A 25,762-nucleotide genomic window follows, 5' to 3' on the forward strand; every position below is an offset into this window, starting at 1 on the left:
ACTTCCCAGGTAGCAAGCTGACGTCAAAATGACGTCATTCGGCGTGAAAATGACGTCGTTTGACGTCAAAATAACGTCGTTTTGACGTTTAATGACGTCAGCTTGCTACCTGGGAAGTATAACAAAATATAGAAATGTGCGATAATAAAATTTAACGAGTTAAGCGTATTATAATATATGGAAAAGAATTGTATTATTTTCTTTTATTATTTTTTTTATATATGACATACTGCAAAACATTTTTGTATTTATTCTTTATGCTAAAACGAGGCATTACTATTGAAAGTATGACTTATATTGAACATATGTAAATAATTTCTAACTATGTTCGTTTTGAAGAAGAAACCTTATTAATAGTTCAGGCTCAGCACATGTTATTCTCTGTTATATTTGTTTGTTGTGTAAAATTCCTATCTCATTTTGAAGATAAGTATATTTATATATTTATTATTTATTTATATATTTATTACTCTCTTTGTGAGATATATTTATTTTTAGATTGACCTTAACCCTATCGCGGGCTTGTTGTATCTTCGAAACACAGATAATTAGTGATAAAGTTTCCTGTGCGCGAAACTAACGAAGGAGTGCACAAATATGCGCTTGACCTTAGGTAATCATCCCTCCGCGGGGTCGACGGATAAAGTCATCGACATAAAAAACAAGAAACGACGTACTACGTTTTCGCTTCGAATTGCGTTTAAATAATTTATTGACATATTATTTCGAATTGAAAAATATATAACTTTCTTCTATAAAATTGGTATTAAATGGTAATTCGAATCGATAAATTGACGATATAAATAATCATTAAATCATTCCATGAATCATATAATTTTTGCATACCTGACACGTTTAAATTTTTAGATAAAAAATAAAACAAAAATACAAGACATCTTATACTGTATCTACAATTAGTTATATATTTTTGTCGCGAAATATAATTCTCTGCACACATATCTATTTTTATTTATATTTGTCCTACAATTTACGGTGTTTGTGGCTGCAAAAAGGTATCGCCTAAAGTTTGTCACGTCTTTTTTTATCCCGGCTCGTTCCGCCGAAATATCGATTCGGGCTGTTCCCGATATAAAGACTCTCTGAAATAAAACGCTTTTGCATTTTGCACAAAGTCCATCGTTAAGGAAAAAAATTGTAAGCGCGTTCAATGGTGCACTCTAGGCTCAATAAATTTATCACGAGGAAAAGCGCTATCTTATCGAGGCCGGCATATGGCGACACCTGATTGGAAAATACGCGACAGGTGCACTTTTTTATGCACGAATCCGCGAATCCGTAATATTCAGCGCTAAAGTATTGACCTCAATCAAATCACCTGACGACCGCGATATCGTTATCTTGTATCGCGCGCATTGCACTTGCACAGCATCGCGCAGTCTGGGAGATAATCAACACGGTAATATATATATACATATCAACACGATAACGCTACGAAAATGCATTCCTACTTACGACTCAACTTCCAAATCAACTTTCTCGATAAGATAAAAAAAGAATGTGTATATTTTTTTGCATATAAAAGTGTCTTGCATATGAATTTCTGTGTACATTTTTTTCTTGTGTTCTTATACAAAAAGATCTTTATAAGATATAAATTTACAATATTTATATACAATATATAATTTATATAATATATATAACATAATAACATATAATATTATATAATTATCAATATATATATATATATATTTTTTTTTGCATGATATTCTTCTTAAGCTGTTAATAGCAAATCTTAATGTGCTTTATATAAGTCACTGATAAATATGACCATTATATATCTTAAAATATAATTATGCTATAAAAGCAAATAATACCGTTCACTGTTATTTATGTCTTATAAAAATAAATGACATTACTGCAACTAAAAATCGAGCAGTCATATTTAGTGTTATATCTTCAAAAATGTTGATTGTCACAAATGGATATAATTGAAAATTTTAAACCACAAGAAACGTCAATGCCGAATAATCATTACAAAGTAGGTCATTGCCCTTATTTCGGTCGGATGGTGGATCACGTGGATATATATGTACAATCTCAGAGATAACCACGATAAAACATGACAAGTATCTGGAGTACCGTGTACTGGCAGCACGTGTTATGTATTCGTTTAGATACAAATAGACTAAGAGCCCGCGGGAGAGACCGGATACGAGATGACGAACAACTATGATGGTTTTACGACTAAAGGACACGACGGACGGCACCACCGTGTATAAATGTGGATGTAACGTTGCCTGTCGGAGTACTTTCATTGGTGTTATACAACCACGAGTCGACCGACCGCTGAAAAGAGAAATGGGAACACAGCGACTCTCATGCGAACCTTGCCGATCGCTACTGATTTGTAATTTAATGGTATCTAATCGATAAATCTAAAAAATAAGTGAGAACAATTAAGTTAATTGTAAACATTAGATTACTTTGTAATAATAAATTCTATATTATATATATATATATATATATATATATATATATAAAATTAATGCTCAATTCATTAGATTCATTATTATTACAAAGATTTACACATAAAAGATCTTTTAATATTATTAAATTTATTATTAAATAATTAAATTTTTAATATAAAAATAAAAACCTTTATATAATTTATATTATATATATATAATTATATATTATATTTTCTATTACATATTATATAAATTGTATTTTATAGTTTTTTTGTATAAGAACGCAAGGAAAAAATGTTTGTACATAAAAATTTCAACTTAATTTTAATTTTTATATGCAAGAAAGATAATGTGCAGTGTACATATGTTACTTAATGCTTGAAATTTAACAATAGCGAATAATAATGAGATTATTTGTATGCCAATCTTGACTTTGATCATTCAGAGTTTTAGAACGAGCTTTTCGCAATTTTATTCAACTACAATTTTCTGGAGTGAATAATGCGATTAAATGTATGTGTTGTGTCACGAAATAATGGAAGATGGCATAAACATGTGAAAGCACCGACCAGATCAACAACTTCGATGATATGTTGACAGATTTGCGACGCAACTCGCGTTGGTGCATAACGTCATGTTGGCCGACGACCAATATCTCGACAATTATTCGCGTTATCGTGATTTTTGTTATCGGACATAAAATTATTGACAGTACCTTAACTTTAACTATCAAGAATGATTCATTGAGAAATCCAATTACTGTCATCATTCAATATTATGGCACACTTTTAATATATTGTCATTTTTTTCAATACTTTTGATCTTGCTTTTTTACAAGCAAAAATTAATTCTATAGTTTAATCTTTTTAACCAACGTAATTATATTTGCGGTTTATTTGCAATAAATCAATAATAATGTATATGTATTAAAATCATCGTTAATTGAATAATTAGTTAGATTTATATTAACATATTTACATGATTGACTTTTACACGAGAAAAAAATCTGAAAGTCTATGACAGAAAGGGCTTTTGAACAACAAATACAAATAATTACAAATAAATTACAAAATATGAGATATAATAAAAATCAAAAAGAAGAAAAACAATTAATTAGCAATTTTAAAACCTTGATATATTTTAGCACCATGTATAAGCAGAACGAAGGAGAGTTTCGTCTCGTTAAATGCACAAGGTTCGTGCAATCTCGGTCGCGGAGAAAGTGCAAAAGTGTATCACTCACTTTATGTATCATTCACTCTACATACCGGGTGATGCCAAATATAGTAATTTAACAACATGTATGTAAGGTTTTCGAAATCTGTTGTAATATAAGAAACGTTAACTTTAACCGGCCAATTAATAAATAATTCCTAATTACAATTAAAGATTTTATAATTTTGTATAACAATAAGAAAGAAAGTAAAAGAGAAAACGTTTATCGACATTATACATAAGTTTTTGTAATATAATATCGCTAAACTAAATCTATTATAACTGAGTATAAGAAGTATTAGAGATGAACGTTTTAAGTAGATATTGAAACAATTTACGATTCAAAATACTTATTTCTTTCCTATGATTTATTTAAAGAAAATATTTATCCCTCCCCAAATTTCTTATGTAGTAAGAAAATTATTGTATATATATATATAATGGTTTCTTTAACAAACAATACCCACATTTCATCGTTTCTGCGTAAAGATCTTCACATGTGTTGCTCCAATTTTAAAAAAGGGCCGCCTCTGCGGTTTACTTTTCTCGATCTTTCGATGAAGGACGTAGTAAAATGTTCTTTTAAAAAATTGAAACTTGATCGCATGCAGTTTTCAATTTTTGAGACCAAAGCGAATTTTAAGATAAAAGAACATTTTGTTACGTTCTTCACTGAAAGATCGAGAAAAGTAAACCGCAGAGGGCTCTTTTTTGAAATTGGAGCAACACGTGTGAAGATTGTTACGCAGAAACGATGAAATGCGGGTATATTGTGTGTTAAAGAAACCATTATAACTATTAAAATCATCGAATATTGTTATTTTGGCAATAATAACGATGCTGATCGTAAACACGTTTATTCGCTGATAGATCTATTCATTTACGTTAAGTTTGAAATAATGATGTAGCTACATGACAACCATTTACGATTAATGCAACATCGTGATAATGTCACTGCTTATACTTTAAGCGCGATGGATTATTGCATATTAATAAGTACAAATGTGAAATTAGAGTGAAAAAAATTTACTCGAATAATTTAATACAAATTTAATATATTCTAGTTTATACATCTTTTGTGTTTCTTTAATATTATAATCCTATTCAAATTTATTATTTCTATAAAGCTAAGAATATTATAATTATAATAAAATTTTGAGTTTCCTATAAAAAGTACTAGAGCTTTTGATATGTTTCAAAAACAACCTTGCTAAAATTTAAGTGTAAAATATAAAGGTCCGGAAATATACATATAGAGTGCTGACTTTACATTTTATAAGATAAATTAATAATAATTTTGCCAATTAATTTATATATATGTAACAATATTTGGTGAGATATAAAATAATTACCAATAACGGTGAATTACATCTGAACACAAGTCTGGACCGACTCTGGATTTGAGCTCGCATAAACGAAACGAACTATCCGAATAAAGACAGAACCGAAATGATTTAGTGCTAATAATAGATCTTGATCGCTCTAGCTTCTTATATACCAGAGGGTTTTCTTCCTCTTTTGGTAGGATGAACGTTAGGGAAGATATGAAGACGATAGGTTGCTTCCGGAAACATCTCCCGAGTGCATTCTCTCTTTTTCTAGGAAGAGATGTTTCCAAATACAGCCTTATTCGAATTATCTCGTCTACGTGAATAAACAAATCGAAATATAGCAAACGCGATTGAAAAAGCTAGAATGAAAAGAGAGAAGGCGACTTTTTGGTATCTTGCCCTGGCGCCATAATTCTTTAATGTTGATCACGTATTGATACGTAGCTCATTGTTGACATTTTTCAATATTAAAGCTTCTAAAAGTTTTCACTGCTCTAATCACAATTTAAACTTTTATCTCTATTTTTTTAATGGAGCAAAAAACAGATTATCGCAAACTATATTGCAGTAAATATAACAGTAAATTATATTATTATAAATATTAAATAAATATTAAATTATAAGTATTATAGTATTAAATTATATAATTTAATAATTAATTAATAATCGACTGTAATATTTAATATAATATATATATTATAGTAAATATTACAGTCGATTATTGCAAATATGACACATTTTGAAGCAAAATTTAGATTTCGTGAAAGAATTCTGCGGTGCGGAAAGAGAAAGAGACAGAGAAAAATGAAGGATTAAGAGAATGGCAGTAAGGGTAACAATGTTGGCGTCAATTTGTCATTCCAGTCTTGGCGTTCGCCTTGTTAATCCAGCATATCGCTTCGCACGAGGGCGCGAGGCCTTTAATTCTCATTCATGGGTATCACGCGCCATACCATGTGGCATCGCGTATAGTGCAATATCATTCGGCTAGATTGCACTCTCGCGAGCCAACGATGGCGATGCAACGGCACGACGCGAAGGAAACGCGTGCTGGAAAATAAATTACGCACGTTAACTCCCGAAGGTGAGGTTGATTTCGTAAAATGACGCCGTAAATATTTTCCACTGCAATACGTTATTTCGCAATGTGTGACAGCGGGAAAATTTATTTATTCCATTTCGATTTATTACGTATTATTGTGCAGAGAGAATGTACTATTTTAAATGCAGGGAAATATAAGATATATAATCGTATATTTATGAGTAAAAAAAAAAAAAAATATTTGTTCAGGGAATCCAAAATGGAAGATAATAATTAATTATATAATAATAAATGTTTAACATTACGTGTCAATATTGGTATTATTATCTAAATCTAAACATAAAATGTATGCAATATGATTAGATATTTCTTTTTCTGACTTAGATATCTCTCGATCAAATAGAGATTATTCTATATTAAACATTTCTTAACCAAATAGAGCATCTAGTCCCTCTTAAATATATGTTTATCAGATAAAATACTTTTTTATCGTAATAAATATGATATATTTTCTTTTCCTCATACGAGATATTTTTGTATTTTTCCATCTTGTGTATTTTCTTCTTGAGATCCTTAAATCGGAGCGCCATGTGTAAACTAGAGGTGATAACAAAAAACTCTTATCTACTGCACGCAAACTTTGGCATCGCGAAGTTAACGAACCGCCGGATGTAGATTAATTGTTTAAGCGCCGTTCTGTAACAGGGCGTTTATGGTAAAGATAACGAACCGAGTTTTACAATGTTTGTTGAAAAAAACTTAACAATGGTAACAAATGAGTCTACAACCTCGGATCTTCAAGATTATTAAAAAAAAGCACGATTTTTCAAGATTATTTAAAGAAACAGTGTTGTTTCATTTGTCTAATACTTTTTATATTCGCACGCACACACATTAAATTTCAATATTATATATATATTTCAATTAAAAAATACTAAATACATTTAATACTTTAAAATAGATTTATTTGTAATGGGTCATGCATTTTTTCGATATAATCTTTTTCTTCAATTTCTTGGAATTTTCGGAATAGCTTTCCAAATTGGTATCGATTTTCAAAATGTGACCAATAATAGATTAATATACTCTATATTGGTATCTGTATTTTTTTAGGATCATAGTTCGCCATAAAATTATCGAGATCTCTGAAATATAACTTTGCGATTGTAACAGTTTCCTTTGAAGAAAAATAAACTATTAATATAAATACGTAGTTCATGTTGACAATCGTACGAAATACACTACTTGTCACATGATATCAATACTTTTATTTATATAAGCATTATATAAATGAAAGTACTGATATCGCGATATCGTTCCGAAAATAGACAGATCACAACAAAATCGTATATCAGAGAAGTGTTATTTTAAGAAGAAAAAAATCATATTCTTTGCCTATGCAAGAGAAAATCTATGTGCGTATTCTATATGTTTGAACTTTAAATTTATCTCTTCGTATATGTACATGTATAATCTATAATTTATCTTTTAATATATATAGTCTTATATAGACTTATAATTTACCAAAGGCATCACATTTTTCATAAGAAAGCTTTCTCATCGTCCCATTCTTACGCCTTCAATTAGCCATAATAGCGACGATTACCACCTGTATATAAGTAAAATGTTGCTCTTTAGAGGCGCGACGTTTGTCGTCCAAGAAGAGTTATTCCGATGTTGGAAGCTGAGAAAAAAGACAGAATAAGGGGTCTGTTAACGGGCGCGAAGGGTGCCGTAAATGCACTTCTCCGTCAAGTACGCCCTCGAAGAGTGTAGCCCTTTTAAACCTGTTTTCATTGCGATCCTTGTAACACCAGCCTACGCCTTCCTACTTGTACATACAACGATGGAGAGCGTCCCTTTTCCACGGTGCATTCTTAGTTAGTTTCCTTCTTATCGTAATGGACCGGCTCTCTCGACCTCTTTATTCCACCTCTCTTCTCGCTTTTCTACGAACCTCATCGGAAGCATACTTACTTATTTGCCTATTCTCTCCCAGCAGTTCGAAACCGATCGGAATAAGTACGATCAGTTTAAGAAAATTGAGTAAATATTTGCGCGCAAATTACCTGCCGCAAACCTGATGTGAATATCAAAATTACAGGAAGAAAGAAGATAATTATAATTAAATGAAAAAAAAGAGACAAAATTTTTTAAATGAAAACCATGAAATCTATGTACTAATTTTGAAAAAAGTTTTGCCTTACAACTTATATATTCGATCAAAATTACAGGAAGAAAGAAGATAATTATAATTAAATGAAAAAAAGAGACAAAATTTTTTAAATAAAAACCATGAAATCTATGTACTAAATTTTAAAAAAGTTTTGTCTTACAACTTACTAGTATATATTCGATCAAAATTACAGGAAGAAAGAAGATAATTATAATTAAATGAAAAAAAGAGACAAAATTTTTTAAATGAAAACCATGAAATCTATGTACTAATTTTGAAAAAAGTTTTGCCTTACAACTTATATATTCGATCAAAATTACAGGAAGAAAGAAGATAATTATAATTAAATGAAAAAAAGAGACAAAATTTTTTAAATAAAAACCATGAAATCTATATACTGATTTTGAAAAAAGTTTTGCCTTACAACTTATATATTCGATCAAAATTACAGGAAGAAAGAAGATAATTATAATTAAATGAAAAAAGAGACAAAATTTTTTAAATAAAAACCATGAAATCTATATACTAAATTTGAAAAAAGTTTTGCCTTACAACTTATATATTCGATCAAAATTACAGGAAGAAAGAAGATAATTATAATTAAATGAAAAAAAGAGACAAAATTTTTTAAATAAAAACCATGAAATCTATGTACTAAATTTTAAAAAAGTTTTGCCTTACAACTTATATATTCGATCAAAATTACAGGAAGAAAGAAGATAATTATAATTAAATGAAAAAAAGAGACAAAATTTTTTAAATAAAAACTATGAAATCTATATACTAATTTTGAAAAAAGTTTTGCCTTACAACTTATATATTCGATCAAAATTACAGGAAGAAAGAAGATAATTATAATTAAATGAAAAAAAGAGACAAAATTTTTTAAATAAAAACTATGAAATCTATATACTAATTTTGAAAAAAGTTTTGCCTTACAACTTATATATTCGATCAAAATTACAGGAAGAAAGAAGATAATTATAATTAAATGAAAAAAAGAGACAAAATTTTTTAAATAAAAACTATGAAATCTATATACTAATTTTGAAAAAAGTTTTGCCTTACAACTTATATATTCGATCAAAATTACAGGAAGAAAGAAGATAATTATAATTAAATGAAAAAAAGAGACAAAATTTTTTAAATAAAAACCATGAAATCTATGTATTAAATTTTAAAAAAGTTTTGCCTTACAACTTATATATTCGTTCAGAAGAAAAAAATTAAACTGCTGGAAAAGTCATTTTAAATCGTATAATTGAAAAATCCATAATCTACATCAACGCAATTTATTTAAACCTGATTTATGTATATCATGAAATATATACATCGTTTCAAGTACTGATAACGAAATAGAAACGACTAAATATGTTACTGAGATATGAATACTAATCAGATATAATTTATAGGCCAGATACGTCATATTAAAGCAAATCACGACGCAAATAGTTTTCATAACAGCAGAATGTTTGATAATAGTGAAGAAAATATACATTGAAAAATTCTATTTTTCCGAAAAAAATGCTTTTATATAAATATTAATATCGTTATACTCTTACACTGACTTATTCACTCGAATTCCTTTCTCTTTCTCTTTCCCTCCCTTCTTTCTGTCTTCTCCTCTTTTTCTACCCCCATCTCTATCTCTTCTCTTTCTTCTCTTCCTCTTTTCGTTCCCTTTTCGTTTTTTTTTCTCCTTCTCTTCTTTCCTTTCTCTTCCTCTTCTGCTTTTCTCTCCTTTCCCTTTCCTTCTTTCCTTTTTGCACTCACCCTCCTATTTCTCTTTCCGTCTTCCTCTTTCCTTCTCTTTCTTTCTCCGTCTACTTCTCCTCCTTCCTTTCTCTTTTTCTCTTCTTTTCTCCTACTCTTACTCTTTCTTTCATTTCTCGGCGTGCAATATCATCACTGCGTGCTCCACCACATACCATCTCAAAGACGTTATAAATAACCGCGTTCAACCCCGCGTGCATCCGTGATTACGATCGCGGAAGATAGCAGAATGCACGGCGGTCATGTTGTTGCACTCCACGTCCGGACCCTTCGGGACCATGCACGAGAACTTTTCCTTAGCCATGTCATTATGGGACTCGTTCCGTTCTACCACGACACCGTCGCGTAGATCTGCGTTCCACGCCTTCCTTCTTTTTCGAATCACAAGCATAAAATCTCTTGTACGTGTTTTCTATATTAATAACCAAAAATTGGAAAAATAATCTTACGAAGAGATGCTCTACTATAATATTTTCGAAACAAATTAGATATATATGATACAAATTATAATGTTTTTTTTTTTTTCAATAAAATTTATTTATGAGCATATATATTTATATAAATGATTAAAATTGAGATTGAGATTTGTTATTCACTCATTACATCTAAAAATGAAATCGTCCTTCTTGTAGCTTCGAGTATACTTTGTGCAAATTAATTCATTCGTGATAATCTACGTCTCATTGTATCATTTAATCAATTTTTATTTAATTACAATCTTTAAATAAATGATTTCAAATTAAATATAATTCGCGGTAAAATCGGAAGACGAAGTGAGGTTGCATATATGATTGATGGAATCCTCTATAAGGCGTATCGATTCTCAGGATTGTTCTGTTACTCGTCTAATTTTAAACATGAGACTGCGACTGTCCCCCTCATAGAAGCACTTAGTGTATCACACGCAAATCAATCACAGAATCGCGCTTGATGACAATCTCGGGTCAAAGTTCGTTCTCAAGTCATCAATGTTCATCATAGACTACATGACGCGCCCTACCAATGTAATAAGCACATGCGGAAATGGAGGGATCGAGATAATAAGTTTTAATCCACATCCATCATAGCACGCGCTAATTAACCTATTAGATAAATTATCAAGTCTTTTCTTAAAATAAACAGCGGTTAAGTCATTAGATATGAAGCACATATATAATCACTTTGTCATCATTGTAATGAATAGTTTTTGAATGCAAATATATATTCTCAATTCTTCAATATAAAATTTTATTTATGTAGGATATACTATAAAAGATTATAGGATATACTATAAAAGATTTCTTCAGAACTGACTCAGAGTTAGTTGTTCGAATTTTAAATTGAAATCTGATTTTTATTACATTTATGATTTGTACGAAATAAAAAATATCACAAAAATTAAATAAAATATGACAAAACAAATACTGTCTGTATCAATAAAGTATTATTGCCTTAAAAATATGAGAAATGAATATTTGTGTCATTCTTTTCTCGTCTTGGCAACGAGTCAATTTAGTTTTGTGGCAGTCTGGTTTAGAACTATAGATTATCTCGACACCGAATATATCGAGAAATTCGCGCAAAGGATGCTCCGTCTAACAAATAAAAAGTATTTATCGATTCGCAATTATTATACGCTGAAAATTGACAGCTATTGACAATTGATCGTTCCTTTGTTCAATAATGTTTTTTTCACTGACACCGACAGTAAAATTACGGAACTAAACGGATACGACACTGATATGTCACGGATATGTGTAAAGATAGATCTTAAATGTGATAAAGGAAATTTGACTAGCTTAAAAGCAGAAATAAGAGGACGATAAGGGACTTAATAAGACATGACTCATTCGAATTATTTCATTTGATGATAATTTTGATAATGAAGTAACAGGTTGTGCACGGCTCGAATCCATCAATCGATAAACGAGCGGGCATCAAAGCAAAATCACCGCCCATCAGCTGTTCTTATACCATATGAAGAGCTGGATGGCGAATTCGGCTTCGATATTGGCAACTCGTTATTTTATCGCGATCGATGGATCGTGTAATGGGCGCGAGGCGTGTCGCTCGGACTCTCCTCTGCGACTGCAGATCGTGACCGTATGTCTTCCTGTGTGTGCCGGCCCGTATAGAGGATATTAAACCTTCTGCTCTGTGAATCCGCTTGTATTATCACTTCCTCTTGTGTAACCATTTCAACCGATCCTTTCATTATTTATTTGATAATCATCTGATTATTCTTGTACAGTTAACTCATTTACGCCATATTTTATATAAAGTATATACTTATAAGATGTAACATTCTCTTATATTTTTTTTTTTCTATATTTTTTATGCCTCTTTTTTATTTTTCAATATGGAATTTTTGAAGAAGAAAAGAGATTAAATTTTTAATGACATTTTATAACATCATTTCCAAATATTTGATAGATACGATTTATCCCTGCTCTTTAACGATAGTAAAAGTATCAGCTTGACTCTCTGACGTCTCTTTCTGCTCGGGCGGAATCGGAACGCGATAGATAACCTTCGTGTTCAGATTAAAGCTTCGCAGTAGAGAGAAAACATACTTATACGTTGTATGTCTATACGAAAATGTACTCGGGAATTGAGTATGGACGTAATCGCGCGCGTGTTCTCGGAATTAGAGTTATTCAAAGGTTGCTCGGATACCGGGACGCGAATGATAATAAACGCAGCGTGCACCGATATCGATAACCGGTTTAATGAGAGTATTTATAAAATTACAACGTTAATTTAACGAAAGCGAAAGTGTGCAGTCACGTCAATTTTTTTCGATGGAATTCGCACCACCGACGAATCGAAACGACAGATGGATTTTCACGGCAGAAATCGCACTCGCGGAATGCATCGCATTTTACTGCAGAAACTTATTCTATATCAGTATCCCCGATAAGACAAAATTATATACAATTTAAATCAAAGTCAACTTACGTCACTCGGATGATTACCGATATTTTAATGTAATTAATTATTTATTTATCATGACCCTATTATCAAAGTGTCGCAACGGTAATCAAAGACCCAGTCATGATGTAATGTATTGCACAATTCTTCAACTCTTAAAAAAAAAAGAAAATAACAAAATTAAAGAGGATAAAAAATATAATACAGCATTTTTATCGTTATTGTAAATATATGAAAAAATATCAGCATAAAAATATAATGACGTAAAACGCCGTTTTTTTTTTCTTTTTATGATTTTGACAGAGTTATTTGCTACTCTAAGAAACCCGTTTTAGAACTGTATTTTATCCACGAAACGTGGAGGCATAATTAGCGACGCATTTTCGCGGGCACATTGATCCGTTAGTATAATGTAGTTAATATCTACTTGTTTCTACAACTAATATTTGCTCAACTAACGCTCGGACTCTAACACACTGCTCAAGCACGATATTACGAGTAAGATAAGCAAAGAGGCACGTACGTAGAGGATGGTGTTTCGTAGGCTTCTCGGGTACGATAAAAATTTGCGAGGGAGGTCAAGGTTATTACTCCAATGAGAGGATATTCTAGAATACAATAGAAGAATACAGCACCGGTATGTTTTATACGCGAGTGCGTCTAAAACAAATATATGCGTACGAATAAAATCTATCCCGTCAAAATGAATTTCTGGATATAGAGAATAAAAATTAGAATAAAAATCTACATGTAACATTCTCACATATAACTTATATACACGCATAATATCAAAAACGTGCTCGTATTATGACCATAAGCGTTACATGTGAGAGGAGTTTGAAAACTCAAGTACTTATATGAATATTTATGAGATTTACATATACATATATAATACTCTGGTTGTACTTTAATTAACAAACTACATAAACGTAATATATTTATGATAAATATAATTTTTATAATATTTTTGAAAAATCCAAATCAAACTTATGCGAGAAGCGAGCAAATTAAACATCTAAATTTATAATCAGGGATACAGAACTATTTGAGCGTTAATCTACTAATGGTTAAAAGCAATCACGAAATTTGTCGGTCATTGAAATGTTCGCGTTTCTATGTCGCGTGACTATGCAAATATAGTATATAGTATACCTATACAAGTGACAGCGTAATGATGCGAGTTATTACTTTGCCGCATGACTATGATTATGTATATCCATCAATCATACTCGATACTTGAACCAGAACAAAAAAAATTCATCAATCTATTCACCATAATAGTCGTGTTCACTAACTTTTGCAAATGTCGAAATATTCGATATTTTCATTATTTTCATTATTAAAAAATTTAAATATTATATTATCATACATGTATTTTTAAATGTATTTAAATTTTTTCTTTTTTTATGATAATGTGTTCACATTATATTCATACTAAAAATTGAATTTCATATTAGAGTTTATACATAATTTAAAATAACTATAACGTAAATATATATGAATAAATTTTAAAAATATATTAACTTTAATGAAACTATAAATTTAATAAAAATATAATAGTAATTAAAAATGTAATGAATAAATAATAGAATGTTTATAATTTAACAGATGCTTAAGTTGTCTCAGAAAACATAAAAGAACAAACGTAAAGTTAATTACCTGAAAAAAAGATTCTAAACTGTTTTGATATATATCCTCTTATAGATGGATTTCTTTCATCAAAATCATTGAGTGGAGAAAACCAAGGAGGAAACTGAAAAGTGAATGTTTCTCCTTCACGATCAGTGCCAATTATATACAAAGTCGAAGCCAACTTTTTGTTGCTTCTCACCGCGAGACTCGTGGAATATCATTAGTCGGCTCTTCCTCGTTTAAAGTGGTCACAATCGAGATCTAAATTATAATCTTTCGAGGAAAAAAAATCCTTGTATCATATTTTAACTTTTCTTCCGCTCCTATAATTCGATTACAAATTCGCCAAAGCAATTTCCCTTGCCGGATCTTTGCAAATAGCAAAGGTATTTCGCGCAAATGAATTCGAGTGAGGGACTCTCTTCTCTCTCGTATTTATTCAATCGATCAGGTAGACATACCTATAACTTTATTCGCTAATCGGCGCTCATCAATGTGACGGCTCACGTTCCTAAGAATTTTCGAAGGTCCTTCCCAAGCGAGGCTGTCGCGTCGCGTCGCGCAGTCTCGAATTTTATCCCCCTCGTGTATAATTCAGCCCAAGTGGGAGATATGGCAAGCGACGTCCGGTCCATGCGCCATGACAATGCGCGAGAGAAAACACGAATTTCTGCGGACTGAGCTTGACTAACCGATGAAAAAAAATCACGGATATGCTATCGTATCGTTATATCAATAGAGAAGAGATTTCGCTTTATTCATATCGAAGATAAAAAATATTTTAAAACTGAAATTAGTGAGTCAAAGTTGACAAATTAAAAAGCTTTAGTAAATTTTTACAATATTTTATCAATCATATTTTTTTTTGTAAATATTTATTGCATATATTCTTATATAATCAGTTTTTCCATTTTCTTTTTTATACTTTATTCCCCAGCACTGTCAATTATTCACTTTCTTAATATAATAGAATCATTTGCAGTGTTTTAACACAATTTATTAGAGATGTTGCATACTTTTCAGACCAGGTGTTACTAATTTTCAAAAAATATTAAATATTAAAACGATAAAATAAAGAATTTTTAAACGAAAATGAAGCGCAAAAGCTGGAATGTTGAAATGCAATTCATGCTACGCATTTCATGATAAATTAGTAATATTGCACGACGTTGACCCACTGACGTTATTATTAAAGATAGTCGATATTACTGAAAATATTATGCTTCAATGCATCATTGCGATAGAATGACGTATCTGTCACGAACGCAGATATCAATGATTGATGAGAAACTTTCAACATACAAGACATTGCTTTTTCAATTGTTTTTTGAAGTAACAATAATGCAGCATTTTTCATCTAATTATAACAAATAATAATTTCTGACATAAATATGCTTCTCTCGCTGCACAAAAAATTTAATATATGAGATAGAATTCACGATGTTATGCTGAAAAGCACCAATGACGCAGGATGCAAAACACGTGTAAAAATATCTCGATATACGTCGAAATTAGCATGCGAACTCGAAGTTTGCTCCGAAACGCACGCGGTATCAGACATGTTACTTTCAGCGATTGATTGAGTTACAAAAAATTGAGAAGAAAAAGTTAGTTTTACGGAATTACATCCCTACAACTATTATAAATATAACACACTATAAAAAGAGATAAATATGTAGAACCACAATTCTTTTCATAATAACTTTTTGAAAGTTTTTAGGAGCAAAATATAATGAGATTATTGATTATCAAATATAATTATTATTAATTAAAAATATGGAATCAAGTTACATTGTTTTCATGTTTTCATGCGGAATGTTTTAGTTTCTCACGATCAAGTCTCGATCAACCCCTCAAAAGACCGACGCATCCCCAATTCGCAATAACCCTCGTTGCTGTGGAGCCTCATGAGTCACTGCTCTTAGGGTCACCACGCGATCAAGGTCGCGAGAGGAAAAAAAAAAAATAAAACTGAAAAAAAGAAATGTGACTCCTACCTGTCACAGGTCACACTTTTGGCTGATGTTATGCGTCATCCGTGCAGAATCGGTCGCTCGTCCATGAGGGAGAATCAGCCGGGGAAGAGAGACGAGAGAGAGAAAGAGGAGAACACTCGTGGGAAGCACGAAAGAGATGGCAGGATGGGAGAAGAAAAGGACCGAGAGAACACATATACAGTCAACGCAGTACCACCAGCGGCAAGATATTTGGCGGGCTCTAAAATAGCAATAGCTCCGCGTCCTCCGTCGACGTTTTGCTGCTTCCTCGACGCAGTGACGACGCACACGCACATAGATACACACACATACACATTGCGTGCTATTCGTCCTATTCGTTTCTTCCCTCTCGTTGTCGTCGTCGTCGTCTCCTTGGTCTGCCTCGCTTTATAAAGAATATAGAAACCAACTTTGTTTCTGCTCTTCTCACTCGGTCATCAATCGTGCGTATCTCAAGATGCACTGCTTCGCGCTCTGCAAAATTAATGTCGTCGTCGTATAGCCGAGAAAGATAGATAGAGAGAGCTTGCCCAGACGTTTCTCTCAAACAGATAATCTCGAAAAATACTCATTCGTTCTCCATCCCACTCCGGACCCGGTCTCCGTCGAGGACCTCTCTTTCGCCTCCTCCGTCGTCTGCGACCCGATCTGCGATATCTGGGTATCCGTGTCGATCGCACTTTGCACACATTACAGATCCATTGATTCTTTGTCCCCTCGCCACCCTTGTCCTCCCACACCCGACACCCCTCGCAACCGCCACCGTCGTCGTCTTCGTCTTCGTCGTCGCCACCACGTCGATGCCAGCCTCTCCGTTTCGCGCGGACCGTCTTATCTCGGAGTGCACGGCACTCGACGCATCATGGTGGGATTATCGTGGCTCTCCGGAATCACACGTTCCAATTGGAGAATCGATGTCGAGCAACATAGACCGGGCGATTTTCACGAGATGTTTATTATCAGGGTGCTTCGCGTATCTTGAAAACCTTGAGCGCCAAGCTGTCAGCGAGAACCGAATGTCAGACCGACGACCGGGAAGCTGAGTCTGACACAATTGGAAGAATTGATCTTGGTGAATTAAATCGAAACTTAATGATAAGAGAAAATCAAGGTAAATGCTATCTGATGAATCTTGCTGATACTCTAGGGCGAAAGATTACGATTACTACAGAACTTGACGTGCTATCTTCCACATCGAATAAAGGAGAGATGACAACTCATTTTTCCTGAAGCCGATCAATAAATATCGAAAGTTTTCGCATCGAATTGTGTTTGCGCGATATATATTACCTCTCTCTCTCTCTGTGTCTTCTTAACACGAACAATTCTCTCGAGCAATCTCACAACGAATAATCATCCCACTGCGACCTGCTCCCCTCGCATTGATTGATAGCTTTCAGAGCAAGCTTCTCCCACGTGCCAATTCGTCAATCCTCGTGATGACCAGCTGAACGATTGCGACCGATTGCGAGCTCTTTGCCTAACAATTTTTCGACACGAATATTATTTCCTAGAGCGTCTTTGCAAACTGCTGCTATTTTCACTTGCTATTTCGTTCGGGTGAGAATTTCGTGAGTTCTACTTCAGAGCGAAGCTTTTCCCAAGCGAAAAGCTTAAAAGATTATCAAGAACCACCCTTTCGGACTGATTAAACACCCCTGCCGTACCGAATCACCCTCACTTTTTTCCTCTTCGTCCCGTTGCACGTGCCGGTTTAGCCCAGACATGCGGTTGATGGGCCGAAGCAAGCGCAGCAAACACTGAAGTCTCCCTTGGCAAAGCAAGAGAGACGAAGAGATGCTCGCGATTCCGCGGTACGCGCGCGACTGACCGAGGGCGACAGCGGAGCGCCTCAAGTCTATCCTTCTCTCTCTCTCCCTCTTTTTCTCTTTCTGTTGCACTCTCTCGCCGTCTCTATCTTACTCCGTCTCCCTCACGCCTGTTCTATCACATTCTCGCGTTGCTCTCTCTCTCTCTCTCTCTCTTTCTCTCTCTGCTCGCATACGAAAAATCATTCTCTCTCCCTCCCTCCATCACACCCTCATTCCTACCCTCCATCCCTCCTCCCCTTTCTCCCTCTCTTCTGCATCTCTCCCTCTCTCCCTTCCACTCTCCCTCTCTCTGTCACTTTCTCTCTCTCTTTCCCTCCCCGTTTTGCTATGCTCTTTACTCTTATGAAGAAACCTATCACTCTCTGTTGTTCCCACCGCTGATGCACTCGTGGCTGGGTATCGTCGATCTTTGTCATTCCTATTCTCGTTCCATCTCTTTCCACCTACCGTCTCATCTCTCGTCACTGAACAGGTTCACTCGTCGGCTCCCGTTCAACGTGGAGCAAGCGCGAACGAAACCGAAACTCAAACTCGGCGACCGCCTCCACCAGCGTTTCATCCTCGTTTTCTTCTTATTCTTCCTCTTGATGCTGTTCGTCTTCTTCGGCACGAAGCTGTTCTTTTTCCTCCTCAGCTACGTCAAGGTGGTTCCTTTTTGGTGTCTCCTCCATTTCTCGCTTCCATCTTTATCTTGGTCACCACAGATTTTCTACCTCGGTCACTTACATTTTCTTCTCGAGTCAACTTCTACTTCGTTTTACATCTTCTTCTTGTATGATTCGCGAAAAAAGAGATAGGACATGTCACAAATTTGTATATTTTGTTCTTTGATTCTTATATATCTTGATTTGATCATTTTTCTCCTTATGCTTTATTTTTTTCCATTTTTCTTGACTCTTTTCATCATTTTCCGTTTACATTTGTCCACATTATCTTCGCTTTCAGACTTTTCCTTTTATATGTATAATCATGTTTCTCTCTTATTTTCTTTCCTCTGACAATCCTCTTCAATTGTGCTGTTTTCCTCAACTTTCGCTTTCTCAGTTTCGTATAGACATACTTCCCTCATGATTCTGTCAAAACTCTCCATCCTTGTCTTTATAGCTACAAGCGAAGACACTGTCCAAAACTGGTTGGAAGACGTTCCAGCGCTCGTTTCGGCACCATAATCGACTGGCCAGACTGCCATGCCGAGAGACAGTCACCCGTCTTACTGCCCTCTCTTTATTTCATGATGATCATTTTTACTTTCCTTAAACATTTTTGCTCTTCTTCCGATTGCGTAAAAATAAAATTGAGGCGAAAAAAAGAAGAAAAAAAACTAATGACTAGAAAAGGATGTATCAAGTCGTCGACAAAATATAATCCTTCGAATACAAGTCTCTAATTTAATAGAAATTGATTTGTGGACTGAACACAATAATTCTACTTTCCCTCTAGTGCCTTCCTTTATAACTTTCTTTCTTTCTCTCTCAGTAGAAAAATCGATGATATCTTCCTCCGCCAATTCTTTAATCGCGCTTTATTTAATAATGTAACATTTAATAATATTTGTTGCTTGTTATATTTGCTTTTTTACTTATAAATATTATTTCTAAAACTTCATACTTTCACTATTACATTTTCGTTAGAGATTTAAAGTTTAAAAATTTAGTATTACAATCTCTACCTATTCCTCGCAAATCTTTGTCCTTGCTATGGTAAACATTGGATTTCTATCTAACATTGTTTAACAAAATCTAAACGTGACTGTTAAAACTCGAATCGACGAACCGAGATATAATAATGTGAATGTCATGGGACGCCGAAAGCATCAGCTCCGATTTGGCGATTAGGGACTAACAAGATTTAATCCTTCGTATCCTGTTTGGACTATGGTACGTGATTCGCTACACGTTTGCCAGTTGACAAAAATTTGCGTACCGATGAAATTAGCAAATCAAATGTTGAAAATGTTATTCTGCTTAACAACTCTGCTAAGAGAATATAAAAACTTCAGATTGCGCATAATAATTATTTTTGAATATACAAAGAGTTGTGTGTTAAAAACATTAATTATTGTTATTTATTGTCAGTTAATTATCAAAGCTTTTTGTGATTTTAAGTTGCTTAAAAACCTTACTTATCTTCATCTCATTATTATTTGAATAATTTAAATAGTACTCTTCCTTTTTATTGTTTAAAACTTTGGACGTTGAATATTTTTAAATTGATATTTTGTTGGCAGTACTTTTGTTTTTACTAAAAATAATTATAATTTGCTATAATATATTTATTTAAAAATTAAAACGAATTAAAAAAACTTTTTTAAGTATAATTTATTCATTGTTATCACAAATAGTCTAACTTTATTATATATTTGTAAGGGATAAAATGACTTACTTATACTTTAAAAATTTTTACTAAACATGACTGATTGGATTATTTGAAGAAATTGAGAGTGTTCATAGATATACTAATTGTAAGTGTAAACTACGCATATCTTCTTCCCCCAAATTAAAAAATTATTTTCGATAAAACAATGTAAAATTCAATTTTATTTTCCTTCTTAATCGGCCGCATAATTGTCATCTGATATTATGATAAATATCCTTTGCGATATTTCTCTTGGCTCACCGCAAAAAGTGCTCTCGCTATTTAAAGATCAAATTTTCATTTTACAGTCGAGAAATTTGATTAGAAACTCCAATATAAAGTAAATATGAAAAATTTAAAAACCTAATTAAATTAAACACTATTATAAATTATTGAACACGCTTTCAAACAAACATAATTATTTTTTTAGTTTGAATATATAATAATTAAAACTCTAATTATACTAACGAGAGAGAAGAAAGAGATCAAATTTGTACTATATTCCTCCCAACAAAAATATTGTTTATATTATATTTTTAATAATTAAAAATAGACCTCTATCTATATGTGTTACTCTTGTTTCTATTTAATTGTAATGAGTACTTATAATTATAATATACTCAGATTAAATATGAGAAGTAGCATGTATATAAAATACAATATAAATTTTATATATTTAAATATTTTCCAACAACAAATGGTGTACTCTTCATTGATACATTTTACAAATGCAATTTATGTTAACAAGTTTTGCAAGTAATTATAAAAGCTACACGAAGAGCGCGCAGTAATTAACTTCACGAACAAAGGTAGATGGTTCTACATCTTCAGTCGGCCCTTTATATCCGGCGGCCCCTAAAAAACTAGAAGATTTAAAAAAAAGTCACCGACGATTGGACATTTAAGAGGGATGGAAGTCAGGTCTGAACTCTTCGCAGCAACTTTGAAAGAATGGACACGCCCAAATTTAAGGATGCATCGAATTATAAAGGCTCAACATCACATCATTCTCAATGAAATCAAAAAGTTTTGCAAACTTTTCAATCAGCAAATATAAATATAATTTCAAATACAATTTTTGAAATAAAACAGCATGTTCTTTACGTCAAAGACAGAGAGAGAGCAAAAATTCTTTACTCAAAAATTATATTTGAACTATTTACATTTGATTTTGCTATTAACATAAAATGAAGTCTTTCCTATACTTTCTCCAGATTTTCCGCATCGACACAATTTTAAAAATTTATACCTTTTTTTTCATTTTCACCAATTATGTTCTCTCATCGGGACAAACGCGGAAGCCAGCTCGCAAATTCTTCGAGGCACCGTCAGGAAACGAAGACGGTCATCTGAGATGTCCCTTTTCGATTCCCACCCGTCAACGATCGATGCCCGACGTAGCGGGAAGAAATTCGCGCACATAATCCGCGCGTATCGAACCGTTTCGCGCGACGATTGACATTCAGCTCGCATCGCCGCGCGTCGAGATAGGTACATACAGGAACACACGGTGCATGTAATGCCCCGGCTACATCAATACGCCGACGTAACACACAGCCTACGTATCATCGTCACGTACGGCCGTCGATTGAATACGCGGAGGTACTCCGCGTGTATCCGCGAGTACCGGGCGAGGCGTCGCGACGCGATTGCGACAAGTCGGCTCGCCACGAGACCGCCCGTTATATACCGTTATGCGAACATCGCGGACGGGATTTTCTATTTACCGAACAACGGCACCCATGATGGATTAGAACGGACCAAGTTTTTCGGGTGCGGCCGCTGGATCATCGCGTCGAAAATTTCACGATGCTTCTTTACCGAGAGTTTCGTTTGCGAATTTTGACATATGACGCGAAATAGAATAATTGACAATGTCGAACGTTAGGATGACTCTTTGCCGCGATTATAACAAAATGAATACGTTTACGCTGATATCTATATATAAAGTGCGAAGATTAAGCGAGAGATTTTATTAGACTCGAAAGAAGTTTATTAGATTCCGACGAATGTAGATTGACTTTCGTCGGGACGTCGCGATCTTTTTCCAAGATCGCAAAATGGTAATAAGGGTGACTAAGTTCTCTCATAAATGAAAGGGTAACGAGGTTCTTTTTACATAGACGGCGTGATTCTTGCGACACTGTCTCGATAGCAGAGATTGATCGCCGCATGGATGACGTTACGTTCGAGCAATAGAATCTACTTGTCGACGAGCGATTGATCGATACCACTTATCAATAATCGAGATTTAGCATCGAGAAATCCTTGGCACCAAAAAGAATTTTTTGCTCAATGAAATTCTGAGTGAGATAATCAAAGGTGCATCGATGACGATAATTTTATAGTAATAATGTAGATCTGCTTTCAAGTTCTAATATAATATTCCTAATTAATATTTTCACATAAAAATTACAGGTGAAATATTGAAGTATTTTATTTTTCTAATAAAATCAATTTCTTTTTTAAATTTAATTTGAATGTTAATCTATATTTAAATAATATAACCGAAAAGATTAACCGTTCTATAAAGCTGAGATGTGTTTTATTTTTTCAGTAAAATCAATTTTGGTTTTTAAATTTAATCTGAATGTTAATTTCAGGAAAATAATATCTAAATAATGCATAACAAAAAAAAGATTAATTTGTCTCAAAGCTGAGATATTTGTTTCATTTTTCCTATAAAATTAATTTTTTTCAATTTAATTTGAATGTTAAATTAATAAAAATGAACATATTTGCATATTGTTATAAATAATATTGCTTTGTTCTAATGAGATGAATGACTTCAATTGTAAATGAAACGCAGAGCAAGAACTTCTGGGGATACTCTTACACGAAAGTACACCCGAATAAGTATGAGTACGCGGAGTCCTTGCTAAAGATAGCACGATGACAACGTCTGAATTAGCGGCGGCTTCTCTCTATCAATTAGATGGGGGTATAATATATACCAGGAAATGCTGAACAATTATTGTTGTCTGGCCCACATATTGCACCGGGCTAACTGCCGCGTCGCTTTCCTCATCCCGTCTTCCATTTGCTTTCATTGCATTCACTGACGGGATAATTTCTTTTTTTCCCTCCCTTTCTTTCTTTGTCTGTCACGCATCGTTCCACAAACAAAATGCACACTACAATCACGCGATAAAAAGTTTTGGGAAATTTATGCAATCGGAAAAATGCAAATCGTGCTAACAAAAGGTCAATCGATTGTGCAGCGTTTGGCAAAAAAAAATGCATTGATTGATTCGGCATCGACATCGATACTGCGAAAACAATTACTTTTCTTTAGTCTTAAAACACAAATTATTATGTGCAGAAAAATTAATTTTACACAATTAGATATTTACCGAAACATGTATTGTATACATGTAGTATTTTAAAAGTAAATTTATTGTGTGATGAGAGAGTTAAAATTTAAAATAAAGTGTAATATATAATATCCCCTTAACGTGAACCATATCAATATGTCAAGTACAGCTTACATGTACAGATGCTTTAAACTGGTATGCGCATCTAAGCTAGTTAAGTGTGGCATTACGAGTAATTAATTTGTTTATCGCTGCAACGACATGGTAGATCTAGTTAAATAGTATCGTATATTGACGTTCGTTCGTCAGCGTTGATCAAATAGCTTCGCAACAATAGAGTGTTGTATTATAGATGTTAACGTAATGAAGTTCGTGGACACATAACCGACTCTCTGTCCGGTATATATTAGTTCTACGATCACAAAATACTTAAGATATTATAAAATATTTATATTTTTATAATATTCTTATTTTTAATATATAATATCTCATTTATTTTTATCATATTTTTTAATATCATTTCGATTTACGATATTTAATTATTACTATAAGTGCATTTTGTATTGTGTATTGATTTTACAATTGTAAAAGTTGAATAACATGTAACGAACAAAGAGTCGATTGTGTGTCCATAAATTATTTTATTATGCTACTAGAATCTTATAAAACTTTTACAAAATATTAGAATCTATAAAATATTATAATTTATAAAATCACTTGTACTTATGTCATCTCACAGTATATTTAATTTAATTCTTTTTTTAATTATATTTCTGTATAATTATTTTATAATTCTATTTATAAAGATATAGAATGCTTCATAGACATATTATATATGTGCAGAGACAAGCTTTTAAACAGCCTAATAAACAATGTCTTCTACTTTGCTCGATTATTATTATTATTCGACGCGCTGCAACTCTAAATGAACGGCCGGCCGCGATAATATGGCTCAGATTCTTATCTACGATAGCCACAGCAGCAGAACGCAATGCGCATTCAATTCGGCACGCTTACGTCACCGAATAGAAGAAAGGAATTCAAACGAATTCAAACATTTGTCGTTCCCGGCACGTAATTCTTCTTTATAAATACGATTTATGCAACACTCGAATATAGAATCGCAAAAAGACTTTCGGATGCAAGATTACGCAATTCATTTTGTGTAATCCCTTATCGCTAATCACTTTATCGAACAATATTCTAAAAATTACAAGAGGTAAATAAAATACTTTAAGGAGGAAGAGAGACACATCTGTCTTTAAAAATAAAATTTTAAACTCAAGATTTCAATCAGATTATCAATGATTGCATATCACATTATCAATAATAATAATTAATGTCTACAAATTCTGACAAGTTGTATAGAACAAGAAAGAAAAATTCCTTACGTAAAAAAATTAATAATTACATGTAGTAAATATCTAATATTTATCTAATATTTTTTAGATTTAATAAGAAATTAATATGTTGCTAAATAATATTTTCTGCAAAATGATAATTATTGCATAATTGCATACTGTATCGAAAACGTGCGATAAACAAACGTTGTGACTGAAGATACAATTTTAATCGGCTCGCAATTTTGTCTCTCGTCAGAATAACTATACGCGTCTTAAATATCTTTTAATTCGTTACGAGATATTTTCTTATTAATAAAATAGCGGAAAGCCTGGATCGCGACAAGAACACCGTCGTCATTCTCGATTATTTGCGCGACCGAGAATCGGAGTGCAAGTGCATTGAACCAAACAGT

The 25,762-nt window shown here is 32.9% G+C and overlaps 1 protein-coding gene across 2 annotated transcripts in view; it reads right to left on the reverse strand.

Moving 5' to 3' along the window:
• Oatp74D (Organic anion transporting polypeptide 74D) overlaps positions 1-25,762 on the reverse strand; it is a 96,885-nt gene that overhangs the window by 49,408 nt on the left and 21,715 nt on the right. The window contains exon 1 of one of the 2 annotated variants that reach the window (XM_029312106.2): positions 16,506-18,314. The exons of the other annotated variant lie outside the window; for it this stretch is intronic. The gene's annotated coding sequence lies outside the window, so the exon portion shown is untranslated. Of the gene's footprint in view, positions 1-16,505; positions 18,315-25,762 lie in introns of those variants that run through there. 2 annotated transcript variants of the gene reach the window in all.

Source organism: Nylanderia fulva, unplaced genomic scaffold (assembly GCF_048542155.1).
Source record: "Nylanderia fulva isolate GAGA-0341 unplaced genomic scaffold, ASM4854215v1 Scaffold17, whole genome shotgun sequence".
In the NCBI taxonomy this organism is placed as follows: Eukaryota; Metazoa; Arthropoda; class Insecta; order Hymenoptera; family Formicidae; genus Nylanderia; species Nylanderia fulva.